A 16,762-nucleotide genomic window follows, 5' to 3' on the forward strand; every position below is an offset into this window, starting at 1 on the left:
CTTACAACAAACACACTTATTAAAGTGACAGAACCCCATTTCGAAAGATCTAAACCAATGATTCCCAAAATTGGGGTCTCCAGATATCAAGTTACAATTAAAAACCCGGTTATTATGATATATTTACACCATAATTGTTACAGAGAATTGAAATAATGATTTAAAAAATAGCTAAATGGATGCTAAGACTGTTTGTGTTGTCATTATGCCCTTATTTAATAGCATCGTGACTATTTTTGGATATTTAAACAGCCAACAGATGAGGTCACACACCTTTGTCACTGTTATTTTATGGGTCAGAAGCTGAAAAGTTTGGGAACCACTGCTCTAAACCTTGGAACAGATATGAAAAATTAATATCTCACCTGTCGTGGATAGCTTTTCAGATTAATAAGCGTTTACAGCTAATCTGAGCAAAGTGGGACATTTTATAAACTTTTACACTTCTGTCAGTTTCACAGCACATCATTATTCCAGCAGAAATACGACGATGTTCCTGCAGGAAGTGCTACAGCTACCATCGTTGCTGCTGCTGTCGCTTTTCTTAAAATCGCAAATAACCATAAACTGATTGTTTACAACATTTCCCAAAAAACTCTGCTGGCCTTAAAGTGATAGTTCAGCTCTTTTGACGTACACAGAAGCAAAAATACATTCATGAGAATCTATGGGTGAGATGTGATAATCAGACCCTTCAGGATTTTGCGATGTTTCGATCGCAACTATTAACGCAAAATCAAGCAAACCCCGCAAAATTGCAACTTTTTGCAACTTTGCCCAAAACGCCGCAACTTTCCCACAACTTTAACCCAATATTTATTGTTTCTAAAGTGATTCGCCACCGTTTCTGCGGTCTAGTCTCTTCTTTGTGGGTTTGTGTAGCGTGGAATACAAAATAACCCCAAATAACTCAGGAAGAAGACACGTGACGTCACTTCCTGTTAACATCAGAATGCCGGGAGCGTGCAGGAGCAGCGACCGAAGCCAAAATGTGCGCTAATGCTTCACATTTGCCCACAAAGATTTCAGCAAACCAGTTTCCTCCCCAGCTGCAGCTGTTTTGCACGTCCTGCAGTGTAATCATGGAACATAAACGCATCGACAAACACTTTGTGTCTGCAAAACATGTGAGGAGAGCTGCAGACCAGGGACAATCCAGAAATGCTCATGAATGTCAGTTTAGAAGCTATCAAAGTTCTCAAATAAAGCACCTTTTGAGAATGGCAATGTTTTTTGGTAATTATCTTACAAAACTAGGAAGGATTTTGGGTTTATATATTAAAAGTTGTGGTTTTTTATTGATTTTAGTAAAAAAAAAAAAAAGCAACTTTTAGGAAAATGCCCCACGAAATCAGGCATTTTAGCCCAATGTCGCACAAAAATGCCCACGAAATCCTGGAGGGATTGGATAAATTACTGTTATACAAACCCGGCTTTTTGTGCTTCTATTTACCAATGAGTGAATATTAGAAAACATGAATAACAACCCCTGAGAGGTAAAACAAAACATTGTGAAATCTACTTTTATCTGTTACGATCCTTGGATTCAAACAAGTTTTTAAAAGAAGAGGGATTATTCACAGGTATCGAATGTGTTTGTTTATATTGTAAATAATCTTCTGCACAGTTATTTACTGCCAGCAGCTGGGAGAAAACTATTTCTCTTCCTCCTCCATCCCGACCTTGCTCTTAATTAAATCATCTTCATCTGACATCTTGATCAAGTCTTCCTCTTATATCAGTGATATTCATGAAGTTCTGCAAGTCAACAGATATAAAACCTCTAAAGTGAGTAAAAAAAAGTCAGTCAAAGACTTTAAATACTGTAACATCGTCAAAAGGTCAAATTTACTAGACTGCACCAAAGAAACAGGTGCTTTGACACAAAATCAAATTATTTTGAAAGATGCATAAAAAAACCGTGACTTGATCTGAGAAGAGATGAATGAATGACTCAGTTTTTGGAGCAATTATTAACTTCTTAGACTGAGTTTGGTTTGAGAGCTCTTACATGAAAGAGAAGGAGAGAAAATCAGCACAAAAAAAGAAATGAAGACGGCGACAAAGATTTAAACAGCGTGAATGCATTCACTGTGCAGAAACATCTGAGAACTGATGGATGAAATGAATGAGTGAATGATTTGATCAGGAAGGAATCTGCCTGCAGACAGGCGGTGATGATTCGGAGCATTAGCGCCCTCCATTAGAGAAAAACAAAAGGCAGGAAGATTAGAGAGGAAAGATAAAGACGGGAAACAAAAAGGAGAAGCGTGATAAAAACAGGAGGCCAGAGTGACGGACAGGAGCGTCTCCTGCAGGATCTCTGCTCATAAGCACATTACCCATCCATCTGTCTTTTCTTGTCCTCCTGCAGCCCCACAATGCTTCCCGCTCCGCGTCTCCGTCTGGTTTCTCCTTTCAGACACTTCTCAGGTTACAGAAACACAACGCACAACGGTATTTTTGTTGTTCAGAGTCAAAGATTCACACAAATTTACCTCTAACTCCATAAATATGTTTCTTTTTTTCCTCCTGAAGTGGCTTTGATCGCATGAAGCCCAAACCCAGCAAATCAAATCACAGCAAAGCAATTCTTATTCTGCCGCCGCAGCATTCAAGACAAGAGATCAGGAAAGGAAATGTCAGCTTTTTTTTTTTTTTTTTTTAAACAGGTGTAATAATAGCGCTGCTGGAAACCTGAGACTGTAATCCCCTCTAACATCACACGTCACCTCGGTGTAACACCTCTTTAAGATTTTAGCCGGATAAGAAAATAAATGTCAGTTTAATCGCTGCATGTCGAACATAAACACAGGACTAATCTAATTTTAAAGCGTAAATTTCACAGAATCTGTTATTTTTGAGGACCAGAGGATAAAAAAAACATTTTGGTTCTTTCAAATCAGCCTAAACTGCTTAAAGAGCTGGTTTATAAATAATTAAAGGGATGTAGATTGAAGATTGGGATTTAGTCATAAATCTAACACCTTCTCCTTCTGCTACAGGATGTTCTGTCAGATATTTTAATTTCAGTCGACTTGAAGCTGCAGCTGGCAGTCAGGACGAACTCGATTTCTGCTTTTTCTGTGAACGTTACACAAATTTGTGCTCGTTAGTTTTAAAACATTGACATATTTATATTTATTCTGCTTAACTGAAATATGTTGGCTTTATTCAGGGATATTTGCTTCTAATTTTTCTTTTTTTTTGGATTATCTCTATTTACTTTAAAAAAAAATTGTCTCCGTTTTGAAATAAAAAGAGGGTCAATTAAATATTTTCTTTCAATTCTTCTTTCCTTTTTTATTTGACTTTTTCAGCGTCATAAAAGTGCCTCTAGGACCAAGAATTATAAACTATAATTCCCTCTAAAAAGGTTTTAATTAATAGTTCTTCAGGTTTTGTGAAGATTTTTGAAACGTTTTTGTTTTTTGGTTTCTTTTCGTCCCGTTTTTAGTCCTTCTACCTTTATTTTTTTATTTAAAGGAACATTTTGTTGTTTTTAAAAGCCACTGACCTCTGATCTATGAATCATTCAGGCATAAAAAGACTCCTAAACTCAAGCTGTTGACACATAAATCTAATTTAAAATCTAATATTTAGGCTCCGTGTCACATGGTTTGTTCCAGTTTCTTGAATCTATGAGAAACACCAAAGATGACAGTTTGTCAGACAGAAATGAGGATTTTAGCTCCATCATGGTGATTTCCACAGAGCTGTTAACTGCAGGAAGAAACATCTCTCAAGTCTTTAAGAAATTAAATTAAAGGCCGTGACTTTCAGATACTGCTCCTCTGTTGGGGATAGTCTCTTTCTCTTCAACATGCTGCAGAATATACCGTCCCCGTCAGATAGAAGAGCTGAAACTGAGCGAAAAAGCAGCCAAAGGTGCAAAGGAAAACTTTAAAAGACCTCTGGAAGCTCAAGACCACTTAAAGAAACCCAGGGAAGGTTTTTAACTTTGAATCCTTTGATGCAAAATCTAAAGAAAACAGAACCGATTTGAAACATTTGCACCACGTGGTTTTTGTGTCTGCTTCTTTAAATACATTTTGCAGCAACAATCAGACGTGGTGCAGCTGTTAAACTGAAATATCTGTTCCTGCAGTTTGATGGGATACAGATTCTGGTTTAATTCCAGCCCATTCTTCCGACCCTGACTCCAAAACAAACAGTGTTGACCACATAATCTTCCTCCGGTGTGTCTCCTCCTCTTCATATTATTAGATTATTGTTGATGTCAGAGGAATCGGGTTTGTCACTTGCTGCCGCGGCCTCAAACACAGAAAGGGAGCTTAAAGGAAAGTTTCACTCTCTGCAATTAATGCATCATTTAATTCATCTAACACACATAAAACAGGAATGAAAGCAGTGAGTTTACACCTGAGACATTTTAATCTTTGTTAGAGTTACTGAGTGGAAACTTGAACTGAACCAATTTAGTCCCTTTTAATGTGAAATTATGAATTTTTGACACATTTCTCATCATTTATTCGGAGTTAAAGACAAACAGCTTCATGGTTCAGTTGCACGGACTAATCTAAGCATTAAAAATTAAATTAATAAAACATATACTGTATAGATAACACGGTAAATGTTTATAACTCAAACCTGTCTGAGTCGGGTTTGCTTCCACGAGTCAGAGAAGAAATGAGAGACAACTCTGGGAGGGTTTGGAGACGCATTGAACCAGATAGTGACAAAAAAAGAGAATAAATTGCAATCAATTTGGGACATTTTTTCTGTCCGAGGGGGTAAATACTCTCAGGAGGGAGAAGCCTTCTGTGTGGAAGAGTTTGCACAAACTATTTTATAAATTGGTAATTTGGAATCAGATAAATTGGACAAGAGTTGGATTCGGATTGTCTGACACCTTCAAAGTCTTCAGAAACCGTCCTGCCCGGCATGATTTCGAGGTATTTATTTTAGCACGAACCCATGTGATATTTTGCCCATTGTGCTTTTAATTGCAGCAGTCTCCTGTTAATAAAAATAGCAACAGCAGCATGCGAAAATCTGTGCACAAAGTAACGATGTCGATTTCCCCAACGGGGACCGATTAGCTGTCCAGACACGGCAGGTCCAATCTAATTGGTTCAACAGATACAAACTGTAAAAACTACAGCAATACGACGGCGAAACGGAGCGGGACGAGCCAATACGGCGTTGGGTTTTCCGATTTTCCTCCATTCCTTTATTTACAGAAGTGTTCCGATCAAACATTAATTTATTTGATAAAATCCAGTAACGGCAGCTGCGCCTGACATGGAGCTGCTGCAGGAAAGAGCTGTCTGAGCCAGAGAGGTTGGCTTTTTGTTTATTGCTGAGACAGGAACCGGGCAGGATAACAAATGCTGCAGAGAAACAAACACACACACACACACACACACACACACACACACACACAGACTAATGGGACTGCAGCAGCACTTACAGTTTATCCCACAGTGTCCACACTTACTCTCTTGTGTATTTATTTGATCGCGTCTCTCTCGCCATATTCCTTTTCTATATACTTGTCAAACTACACAGTGTGGAGAAGCAGCTGATGTTTTATCCATTACTTTCAGGCGATCTCACTGATTTTTTCCCTTTTCCCGTCCTTTGCCAAGTTTCTGTAACGCTGCAGACACAGCCCACCGAGCACAGCAGCAAATCTGCTGAAACGGAGCCGTAAGATACAGAAATGTTGGATTAAATCAGAAAACATTACAAACATCTTCTCTGATTCAAAGAATCTTTATGAAAGTATATCAAACTTCATTTAGATCATTCAAAAATTAGCATAGACGATTCATTTTCATCTATATCGTCTCACAGAAATCTGTCTGAGAAAGTTAAAGGTTTTTGTCTGCAAACAGGAAATATAAAAATATAAGAAACTTACTCTGCGACGTATCGGCTTGCACGTCCAGAAGTCAAAGGTTTGGACACCTACACCCACCAGTTCTGATTGAAAAAGAAGAGCCAATCTGACAAAATCCAACATATTGATGCACAAACTGTAACGGCGTAAAGACAAACCGAGAACAAAGGAAATGTTGAAACACAGAGTAAAAAATAAGTCTCAAATAGTCACTGTGTGAAAGCTAGAAGCTGAAAAAATCCTGAACCGTAAGTACTAGAAGCATCTGATCGTCACACATACCAGTTTTTATGTTTCTACAGTGTTTTATGGAGGATATAAAACAAGTTAAAAAAAGAAAAATTTGAACTTGGATATGATGGAAGTCAATGGGAGCTTGGGTGAGAGAAACCCACTGAGTGAAAGAAAACAAAAATGCTCACATTTTGATGTATGAACTGCACAAGAAGCAGAAAAAATGTGGAAATGAAAAGAGTTTGTAAAATATCTGGAGAGTTTAAACAGCTCAAAAGTTCGTGTGTCACTAAGTGAAACATTCTGTGGTAAAATCTCAAAGTTATAAAACTTAAAGTCCAACTTTCTGTCTGAGCTGCAGAGCTGCAAACAGGGTTTCCTTTAAGTCAGGGGTGTCCAATCCTGGTCCTCGAGGGCCACCATCCTGCATGTTTTACCTGTTTCTCTGCTCCAGCACACCTGATTCAGTGGTTAAATCACCTCTTCATGTTCTGCAGAAGCCTGTTAATCACCCACTGATTCAAACCAGGTGTGTTGGAGCAGAGGAACAAGGAAAACATGCAGGACGGTGGCCCTGAGGACCAGGATTGGAGACTCCTGCTTTAAGTTTCCCCCAAATCCCATTGATGTCTAAAGGGAAAATCTTTTAGTTTTTAAATTGTTTTTTTGCATACATTACTTGATGTTCTGCTCCCAAAACTCAGCACACTTTTCCTGATCAAGCTGCACAAACAATGCTCAAAAATGGTCACATAAATGAAAAAATAACCAGCAAACAGTAATAAAAATCTGTAACTAAAACCAGAATTAAGGACTTGGTTTATTTTTTTGGTGCACTGTTAACCAAGATTGTATTTTTGCCATTGAATACGGGTGAATAATGATCTGATAATGTTGTGTTTAATGCTACTTTCACTGGAATAACAGCACAAATGTTCAGATCGGTGCATTCACCGACAGATTATAGAGTCAACCTCATTCAAGATGGCCGCTGCATGTAATTAAACGGCTACAAAGCAGTCAGAGTGACAGATCTTGAGTTAATATTTGTTGTGGCAGCAGCTGAGAGTCATCCTCAACACGTACTCTGAGCACTAACAGATCTCACAGAACTGCATGAGATCGTGAACCATGTATTTTTTAGAAGTTTGGATGAAAATCACTCTTTTTTTCACCGTAAGATGATCTTAATTCAAATCTCTGCTATGAAAGGTGGCGGGCGATATGCATTCCTTTAGTAAATGCTAAGCCTTTAATACAGACAAGCAGATTAATTCAACATCCTGCATGGGATTTCCAACAAGATGGTAGCTCCATCCCACTAAATAAAAACAAAACATTATTTTAGGATTCAGTGTTGAATGTCTTTTTCCGATGGAGCACAGGTTACTCACGCAGAGACGCTCGCTGAGCAGGGGCAGGGATTACAGCGTGTCGGCAGGTTCTGACAGCGACTTTGTGCGTCACTCCTGCTGAGCCAGATTAGACTGAGCTTCACTTCAACCTTCAACACGTCTGTTCAGGATAAACCATCACACACTCCACTTCACCTCCCCGTTTGTCTCATTTTCACTTTTATCCCACACACTTTAAATCCTCTAATCTCGTTGGCTCGTTTTGTGTCCAAACAAATCTGCTTCCTATTCTTATTTCCGAAGACAGACGCTCACACACCTGCTCTCTGCCCTGCCGTCGGGGGCTCCTCCGAGGCAGCGGTTACGCTCCACGTTCTGTTTGTCCGTCATCCCGCTGATAACGGATCTTCATCTCCTGAGGACACATACAACATCACAGCACAGCGTGAGTGGTGCTCTTAGTCGGTTTAATGCGCCACACTTTCCTCCTGAAAAACAGAGGATGAAAGCTTTCCTCTCCCGTCACAGCAGATATGAAGATATGTAATTTTCACACAGAGGCACTCAGGAGGAGGAGGAGAGAAGAGAGATTTCCTTTCTGGAAAGTTTGACAGCTGTTAGGAGCGAGCAGACCGGACAGCGGAGGGATGAAGCAGCAGAGGCCTGTCAGCCCGAGCTGCAGGTGCTGATGGTGGACTCCCACTTCCTCCCAATCTGCTCCAAACATCATTCATATTTAATGAAACCCTCACAAACTCCTGGGAAAATCCTCCCTCCAATCCCTCCTCAGTACTTCTCTTTAAAAACTCATTTATTTTCCTTCTTCTTCTGAATCGGAGTATAAATCCTGCGCATTTCATTTGTGCATTTCAATCAACTCGTCTTCTTTTTAATTGTGCAAAATCAGCCGTGCGTTATCTCAGCTTTGTCTTCTTCTGTGTGACTGTGCGTTTGATTTTCAGGGTAACTCTGTTCCTATTGTTCGAGCTGGCGGTCAGAGCTCGCTCGTACGTGCTGGTCGGAGCGCCGCCGGCATCAATAATGTATGCGGATAATGCAGCCGTTTCTCTCCACCAACAACTAACAGGCGTACCGATGCACACGGAGGAAAACGCATGAGGCTGCAAAGAACGGAGAGATGAGACAGGGAAATGTGAGAATTATGGAAGGAGCAAGCTGAAAGATTAGCGGGTAAGAAACCTGGAGTCTAAATCATCATCAAATTAAAACACCAGCTAGTTTATACTCCAACTTTTCTCTTATTCGACCTTTTTAAGCTTGAATCGTGAACCGCGGCAAACTGGTGACTCAAATTATGATTTTTTTTTGTTGTTGCGGCCTCACTGAACTCTGAGTTTTAGCCACCAGGAAGTCATGCGGCTGCGTTTTGACCAAATAACATTCTTTACTTCCTTATTTCAAGTGCACAGCTTGTAAAGCTGTATTCTAGGCTGCGCACATTATTTTGTCGCCCACCTCCCACCTGCTCACCTGATTCCTAATTGTTGTTTAGTTCAGCTTTAACTTTATTATTGGTACTTTTAGTCATGTTGTACCCTTAGCTTAGTATTGTCATGTTTCAGTTTATGTTAGCTTAGTTTAGTTTATCTTAGCTCATATTTTGACTGTCTTAGCCTGATTGTTGTTTAGTTCAGCTTTAACTTTTAGCTACTATTTGACTGTTTTAGCTCATGTTCAGTTTCATGATTTCATTTAGATTATACATGATTAATCTGTATTGGATTCTGTTTTTGTTTCTGTTGTAAAGCGCTTTGGATCGCCTTGCTGCTGAAAAGTGCTAAATAAATAAATTTCACTTCACCTCCGCCTCCATCACACCGTGTGCGCGAGAAAATATGTCTACATCGTTTTTTTTTGTCGACATATTGGTTATATGTTTGGCTCCTTGTGTCGTTGGAGTCTAAAAACTGTTGAAACAGAATCATGTCACATAAATCTGTTAAATACTCGAAACTATGCTTGGATTATTAGAAAATGCCGACAGCTTTCAGGCACAGTCACCTGAAATAAATGAAAACTAGATAACAATCGTTGTTTCGTTTTTCCTCCTATTTTGTTTCCAAAAAACAGTTTCTTAAATTGTTTAAAGTGGTCTGCTGAATGCTCAGTTAAATAACGAGTAACGGTGCCGGCTCATAAACACGAACAAAGTACATCGTTTTAATTTGAAACTCAGAGGTTATTTCTACTTTTATTGTGGCTGTATGTTCACTCCTAAAAAGACAATCGAATTATCAGTTCACCTCACAGACAGACACATGCACACAAACAAACAGAGACATGTAATCCATTTGACCCGATGACCTTTAAAGGAAGAAGCCTAACAATGACTGAAATAGACGGCCGGTGGTTTTGTAAGGATGCTAATGCTGGCGTGTCTGAGTCTGACGAATTACACGCGTTAAGAAGTGTACAATAAAAAGGATACGGGGACAAGAGAAGAATAAATCACTTTATCTGTTGCACATTTCAGGACACTTTTACTCAACCTTCACACCAGGATGCAAAGAGAAACTTCACAATCCCAACATGCTAGAAATCTAACAATTCTCTTAATAAGTTAACTTTAACGTGACATATATAAATAAATAAATAAATAAATAAAGCATTGTTTGTTCCAGCAGACGGCACTAACTTATGGATTAAAGACTTTCTTTGTCTAATTAAAGTCCGACAAAACAACAAACTTTAGAGACACTAAAATTCCTTTTTTCCCCAAACTTTTTATCTTCTGACATACAAAGTAAGAGCAAAACTTACAATCTTGAACATTATTATCGAAAGAATAATGATAATAATGTTTTACTGGTGTTAGTTTGGCTGTTGTGTTTGCAGAATATCTCATCAATCACTGGATGCATTTTAATGAAACATCAAAAAATAATCAATGGTTGTACCAAATCAGCTACAACGCCATCATTTCCCATCTTAGCTGAAACTCTGGCATGAAAGGCAGTGGGTGACAGGCATTTTAAGCAATAAGACGACCCAAACAGCTTCAACAACACATCTGTTCAGGACTGATGGTTTCTTTTTCTCTTGGAATAATCTTGGCACAAAAAAATGCTGTTTGCAATAACTGTTAACCCTCGTTTCATTTCCAGAGACCCCCCGCCTGCTTGTTGTTAGGTAAACAAGGCAAATATGAAAACACGACACAAGACCGGAGCGATTATATCGTCCTTGTTCTTCCAGTCATTGGTTCTTTTCATCCAAAGCCCAAATTTGTGAACTCATGCAGGTCATTAGACAGAAAAAAGTCCTTTCTGTTAATTGTAGTTTATGTGAACTCACTGACCTGTGGATAATTAGATCAGGTCGTTTAACTCGACTCCATTAATGAGAACATCGTTTTTTTTACAACATCCCATATATTGTTGGCAGCACTCAGATGTTCAGAGAACCACAGGATTATTCCTGCATTAGTCCCGTGCATCGTCTGCCTTTGCCCTTCGGTGGCGGGCGAGGATGATGTTCACGTGTTACTGGTGAAGATGAAGGCGTTCGAGTCGAGTTAAGAGTTAAACTTCTAATCGGAAACAAAAGAGAAGCAGTTCTGGCAATCAGCACGACAAAAACCGAAGAGCCAGTTTGTAACAAATCTGGTGTTTTTTTGTTTTTGTAAGCTGTGAAGTTTTCGGTCACGTGAAAAAAGCTCTTTTACTGCGAGATAAAGCAATGACGTCTCCGGCATCCTGCTAACCACGTTCAGCCAAAGAACAGAGCTATTTAAAGCCATCGTCTCTCATTATAAATGTTGGCTCTGAGCAGGAATCAGAGCTGTAGGATGAACCTGCTCTCTTACACGACGCTGTTGTTTATTTGGCTACAGTAAAACACCGAACATCATCGTCTTACTGTAATTACTCCACTCTGTTACCCTTTATTAATCCAGCCTGCAGACAGGAAACATCTGTATGGATCTTTGGAGTTTCTGAGTCACTTATGGAGCAGCTTGGATCCGGACTGACAGCTGAGCGCTGAAAATGCTGCTTTATATTGTTGAGGGTCAAAGGTCAGCTGGATTGTTTCCCAGCTGACACCGAATGATAGACGTGGCTTTACTTAAACACGTCTCCAGTTCACAGAAAAGCAGAGTTTACACAAAAGTTAAAGGACACGCTGGAGCGAATGGACGAAGCAAACGTCGGTGCAGGCGGTTTAATGGGAAATTATTTCGTTTTTAAAGAAAATTAAGGCCGAATTTACAAAAATCACAAAATGGATCTCCCAGGATGAAAATAAAGCTGCCGTAAAAACCATTGGAGAATTAAAACAGGGTTTTAGAAAAGACGAGCGAGTTGCAACAAGGCTTTGGATCTGCAGCACCAAAACAAGCTCCAAAAATTTAATGAAAAAGCTACTTAAATACAGATAAACGAGCCCCGATCACAGACTCTTTATTATATACACCTCATTACTGAGAGAAAATGTAAAATCCTTTATTTTAGGGAATAAAAAATAGTAACCATGTTAGTTCAAGCTGTTTACACATCGGTCCAGAGCTCATATTTATTTATAAAGAATCTCATTTTAGCTCAAGTGTGACGTTAAAAAGTGCAGCTTAAAAAGAAATCTGTGTTTTAAAGAAAAGAAGGAGCGTTTTGGAGAATTCAAACAGCTCAGATGCTTCCGAGTCATTTCATTTTTCAGCGAAGCCCAGGGAGGGAAACACTCGGGGCAGGTGTTAGTAGGTGTTAGGTGTGAAGGGAGAGCAGACAGCGAGAGAATAAAACAGAAAATACGACTAATTTACAAAACTAAATACAACCAGGAGATTTTTAACAAAACCCAGGACACGAAACTATAAATTAAAGACCGAATTATACCGATCAGGTTATGAGAAACGATGGTGAAAGCCATTTTTGTGTGAACTACGGAGCCATACAAACAACAACCTGATCTTTGGACTGCGAGGATCAGAAACAAAACAAAACATTGAAATTTGGCCTCGGCTAATAAAACTGTCAAGTCCGGATGAAATAAAGCGATCAATTACTTTACTCAAATTAGCAAATGGAGAAAGAGAAATTAAAAAAAAAAAAACTCAACCGGGAAACTGACAACAGAATTTATTCACCCGTTAAAATGTGGAAATGCGTTTCACTTCTGGACGAAACTAAAAGCAGAAAAGTGAATCTGAAAACATCACGGAGGAGGAGAGCGAGTGCTTGGACTTCAGACCTGATGTCAGACAAAATCCTCGCAAAGAAAAACACATAAGACATTTTACAGCAAAAATGTGTCCAGATGTAAAACCAACAGGAAGCAGCTGGTTCCTTTCTTCTTCTTCTGTTTTAACTCTGAGCATCAGGACTCTTCATCGCCATTTCCCCATGTCTGTCTGTGTGTGTTAGCAAAATATCTCATGAACCACTGGACAGGATTTCATGAAACTCAAAGTAATCATTGGATGTTTGGAACACAAACATAGCTATAGCTTAGTGAAATCTGCAGACGCAGAGCTGAATGTGTTGGTAGTAGCTGAGAGTCATCCTCAGACAGCAGTGAGCTGAGCTGATCTCAGGTTAAAACTCGGCGGGCGATATGCATTCCTGCCTTTAATTTAATTTTTTGTTGTTTTCACGGAGCTCAGACGGATCTTTGCAGCTCCTCTGGTGCTGCTGCGGGATTCAGCAGCTGATTAATACGAAACCAGCAAGCGTGATGCAGCAAAAACATCTGAAGCAACATCCTGCTGTTAGACGTGTGTGTGTGTGTGTGTGTGTGTGTGTGTGTGTGTGGTCAAACCCATTTCAGTCTCTTTACTCTCAGTCCTGTCATCAGTTCTTCAGAGGAACCTCTGAACACAGAGCCGCTCCTGGAAGCAGGTGAACGGCTCTTCATCTAATGACTGATGTGACTTCCTGACAGCTTCCGGTGTTTTCCACACTCTTCCTCTCTCATCTTCATCACAGGCACATAAGTTTATGCTTCTTCCTTCTCCGGTCTGAACACAACATTTATTCTGCTGTAAATACTCTGTAATTTCCACTATTGCCGTTTGAAACAAATGGAACTAAAACTAACCATCAGACTGGATTTACCAGCTCGTTTGTGAATGAATGAATGAATGAGTGAGTGAATGAATGAATGACATCTTTAACTCCTAAAAAAACTGCAGAAGTTTTAATCCAAATCGGAGCCAATCTATAGATTTTCTCATAAAACCCATAAATTTGGCATTTAAACCTGAAAATATCGATTTAATTATTTTATTGGGCAATAAGAAGGAATAAATAAACGATTTAAGCCGTCCTGCTTATTTTAAAGGCTGATAAATATCCTGTCCAGTAAAAACAGACCGGTGTTTGTTTACAGAACCGAACTGGACCGAACCGAACCCGAATCTATTTGAATCTCAGCCTGTAACGGAGTCTGGTTGGCTTTAATAGGAGAGATCTTACCGAGCAGCCGGTTTGTGCGCTTTAATCCGCTCCTGGGCTCAGGGCGGACCGTCCGAACCGAGCCGGACCGAACCGAACCGAGCCGAACCTCACAGAACTTGGTGAAGCGCCGCAGAACAGCCGCACCTTCCTCCGGGAGCGAAGAAGAAGTCAGGTAATCCACATCACCTGGGCTTTCTGAGCGCGAGGACCCCCGTCCGGCAGAAACCAGAAGGTGAGCGTGACAGTCCCGGGGCAGGTGAGCGCGCGCAGGACGGGTGGGTGAGGCGCACGCGGCTTAAACGTCGGTAATCTCCTCAATCAGAAACCCGTCCCCCCTCTCCTCCCCTCTCTCTGTGCGCCTCCCCCTCTCTCTCTGCGCGCGCGCACACGCTCTCACAGGTAAAGTTTTTACTGAAGGATTCGGGGAAAACTAAACAGACTCCGAGCGAGAGCACCAATATTTGCTCACCTGCATCTGCAGAAAAAGAAAAACAGTTTTTGCGCGTGCGTGAATGTTTTTTTTTTTTTTTTAAATCTGAACTGACTCTCGGTGAGAATAGGTTTAACTATCCACGAGCTTCATATCAGCTGAGCATTACAGCAAACCTGTTTTTGAACTGAGTTAAAAGCTGCACGTGATCAGCTAATTAAGAAAAAGCACTTAGGCAGAAAACAGACCTCTGTCGCCCCCTGCAGGCGGCTGAGCGTTACTACAACACGTTGACTCAAAGGTCTCTTATAGCAGTGGTCTCCAATCCTGGTCCTCAAGGGCCACCATCCTGCAGGTTTGACTTGTTCCTCTGCTCCAACACACCTGGTTTAAATCCGTGAGTGATTAACAGGCTTCTGCAGAACATGAAGAGGTGATTTAACCTCTGAATCAGGTGTGTTGGAGCAGAGAAACAAGGAAAACATGCAGGATGGTGGCCCTCCAGGACCAGGATTGGAGACCCCTGTCTTATAGCCAGCTCTAATTATGGATGTGAGCTTTTACAGGTTTTTAAAAAATAGTTGCTCACACACAAATATGTTTTCCATAGTTAGCAAAACTTTACACTCAAATAGCAAAACAGCAGCCCAGATTTGCACAGCTATAAACACAACGTCAGCCTCTCACTTTTTGCAAACCACTGCTTTAGGCACAGACATATATCATGATGTCACTTCTTTGCCACCTCAAAGCTCTGTCTTGTGGACAGATTTAGTCAGGCAAAGAGATGATGCCTAGACTAGAGATTTCTTTTTTTTTTCCTGTTTTAAAAGGAAAAACCACAGGAAGGTATTTAAACTTCAGGGAAAGCTCAGCCCCAAATAACAAGCATCCCTAGCTGGAAAAGAAAACCCGTTAGATTCACAAAGCATACAAACCTGCAACTGACTCCTTGGGTGCGCTCCTTTCGTCTCAGCCGGGCGCCACGCCGGTTAGAAGTGATAGCGAGCGGCGAAGGGAGGAGGGTTGATGGGGACATTTAACATCTGGCAGAGACAAAGATGACCATAAATCACCTGTTCAACACAGAGCCTGGAATTAAACACCTGATTCGCTGACTTTATTCATCACATCTGGATCTTGGTAGCTTTGTTTTGTTTACATTTAGACAGTTTAGTCGCTGGATTCGAGTGGCGCATTTGAAATGGAGCTTAAACCACACCCACCCGGCTTGCCGCTTTGTCGCCCGGGCTGCAAACAGTGCACGCCTCCTAACGAGCAAAACCCACAAAAACCAGTCTGTAAAATCAGTCTCTTCGCAAAATACAACTGAAATATTTACACATTTGCGAAAAAAACAAGTAATACTCACAAAATACCAGAAACAAGGGCAGTCAAAGGCCCAGAAGAGCACCTTTTCACATCTGGAGACGTTGACCAATGAGAGAAGAGGAATTTGATCACAGCACATCGTCTCAGATAAACATTTCCTGTGAAGAAAGGAACGTCACAAGAACGTCTGGCTGATTGGAAGGAAATACTGAAGAGGTCAGGTTTGTAAAAATGCTTAATTCACGATCAGTTCCACCGTCCGGCCACAAGAAGTCAGTGTTACACAACTTTTACGCCCCTCCACCAACACAAACACAGTCTCCACAGTCAGCTTTTTACGCTGCCTTTTAATAATAATATCGTAACCAGACAGAGCTTCCAGTCAGCGCTCGACCCCCTTCACCCCCTGCAGGAAGCCCACACAGTTGACTCTAATTTAGCAGCGATTAGCAGAGGAAACCCTCGTGTTGCTCTTGTCTCGACCCTCCTGCTCGGTGGCTGGTTTGATCTCCGTCCCCGGCCGTCAGCTGGTGGACAGGACTATTTTTGGGTGGGTGCAGGGGGATTTTCTGTCGCCTTTTGATGGAGCTGAGTCATAAGAGTCGGCTCTGCTTTTCATCCAGAGACGGGGAGGCAGGAAGAGGCAGAGTTCAGGCACGTTGCGCTTCTCAAATGAGAGAAACTGCGAGATTTTACCTGGATGGAAGAAAGAAACAACAGTCACAAGCAGAACAAATTCAGCTTTGATCCTACAGCAAGCAGAGAACTGAACTCAGGAAGATATTCAGATGAAATGCTGGAGTTCATTAAATTATAACTGAAGTTTGATAAAAAAAAAAACATGTTTTCCTTTTGTCGGTTTTATAAGAAAACTCCAAAACACATTTCTCTTCTTGACCGAAGCTGCAAAGTTTTAAAGGAGGTCCAACAAACAATTGTAATAACTACAAAACAGAACATTCTCGTCATATCTTTTTCCCTGTTTCCTCTCTATAAGGAGATGAAAAGATCTTTCATGTTGTTTCCTCTTGTTGCATTATTTATTACTGTGTGGCGCTTTATTAGCTGGTTTCATCTCAGATTTCGCAGTCTGGTTTTTTGGGGAAGCCTTTGAAATGGGTTTCTGACTCCAAAC

At 40.6% G+C, this 16,762-nt stretch overlaps 1 protein-coding gene across 3 annotated transcripts in view; it reads right to left on the reverse strand.

Annotated features, from left to right (window-relative positions):
• Nucleotides 1-16,479, reverse strand: part of LOC108245503 (FERM and PDZ domain-containing protein 1) — a 39,806-nt gene extending 23,327 nt beyond the window's left edge. Inside the window, exons 1-7 of one of the 3 annotated variants that reach the window (XM_037974855.1) lie at nt 15,668-16,479; nt 15,522-15,566; nt 15,234-15,341; nt 7,775-7,870; nt 5,888-5,949; nt 5,462-5,657; nt 2,343-2,425 (exon numbers count right to left, since the gene is read on the reverse strand). The gene's annotated coding sequence lies outside the window, so the exon portion shown is untranslated. The other 2 variants (XM_017432464.3, XM_037974856.1) reach the window with 2 other exon arrangements.
• Nucleotides 16,480-16,762: the final 283 nt, after the last annotated feature.

This window comes from Kryptolebias marmoratus, linkage group LG3 (assembly GCF_001649575.2).
Source record: "Kryptolebias marmoratus isolate JLee-2015 linkage group LG3, ASM164957v2, whole genome shotgun sequence".
NCBI lineage: Eukaryota > Metazoa > Chordata > Actinopteri > Cyprinodontiformes > Rivulidae > Kryptolebias > Kryptolebias marmoratus.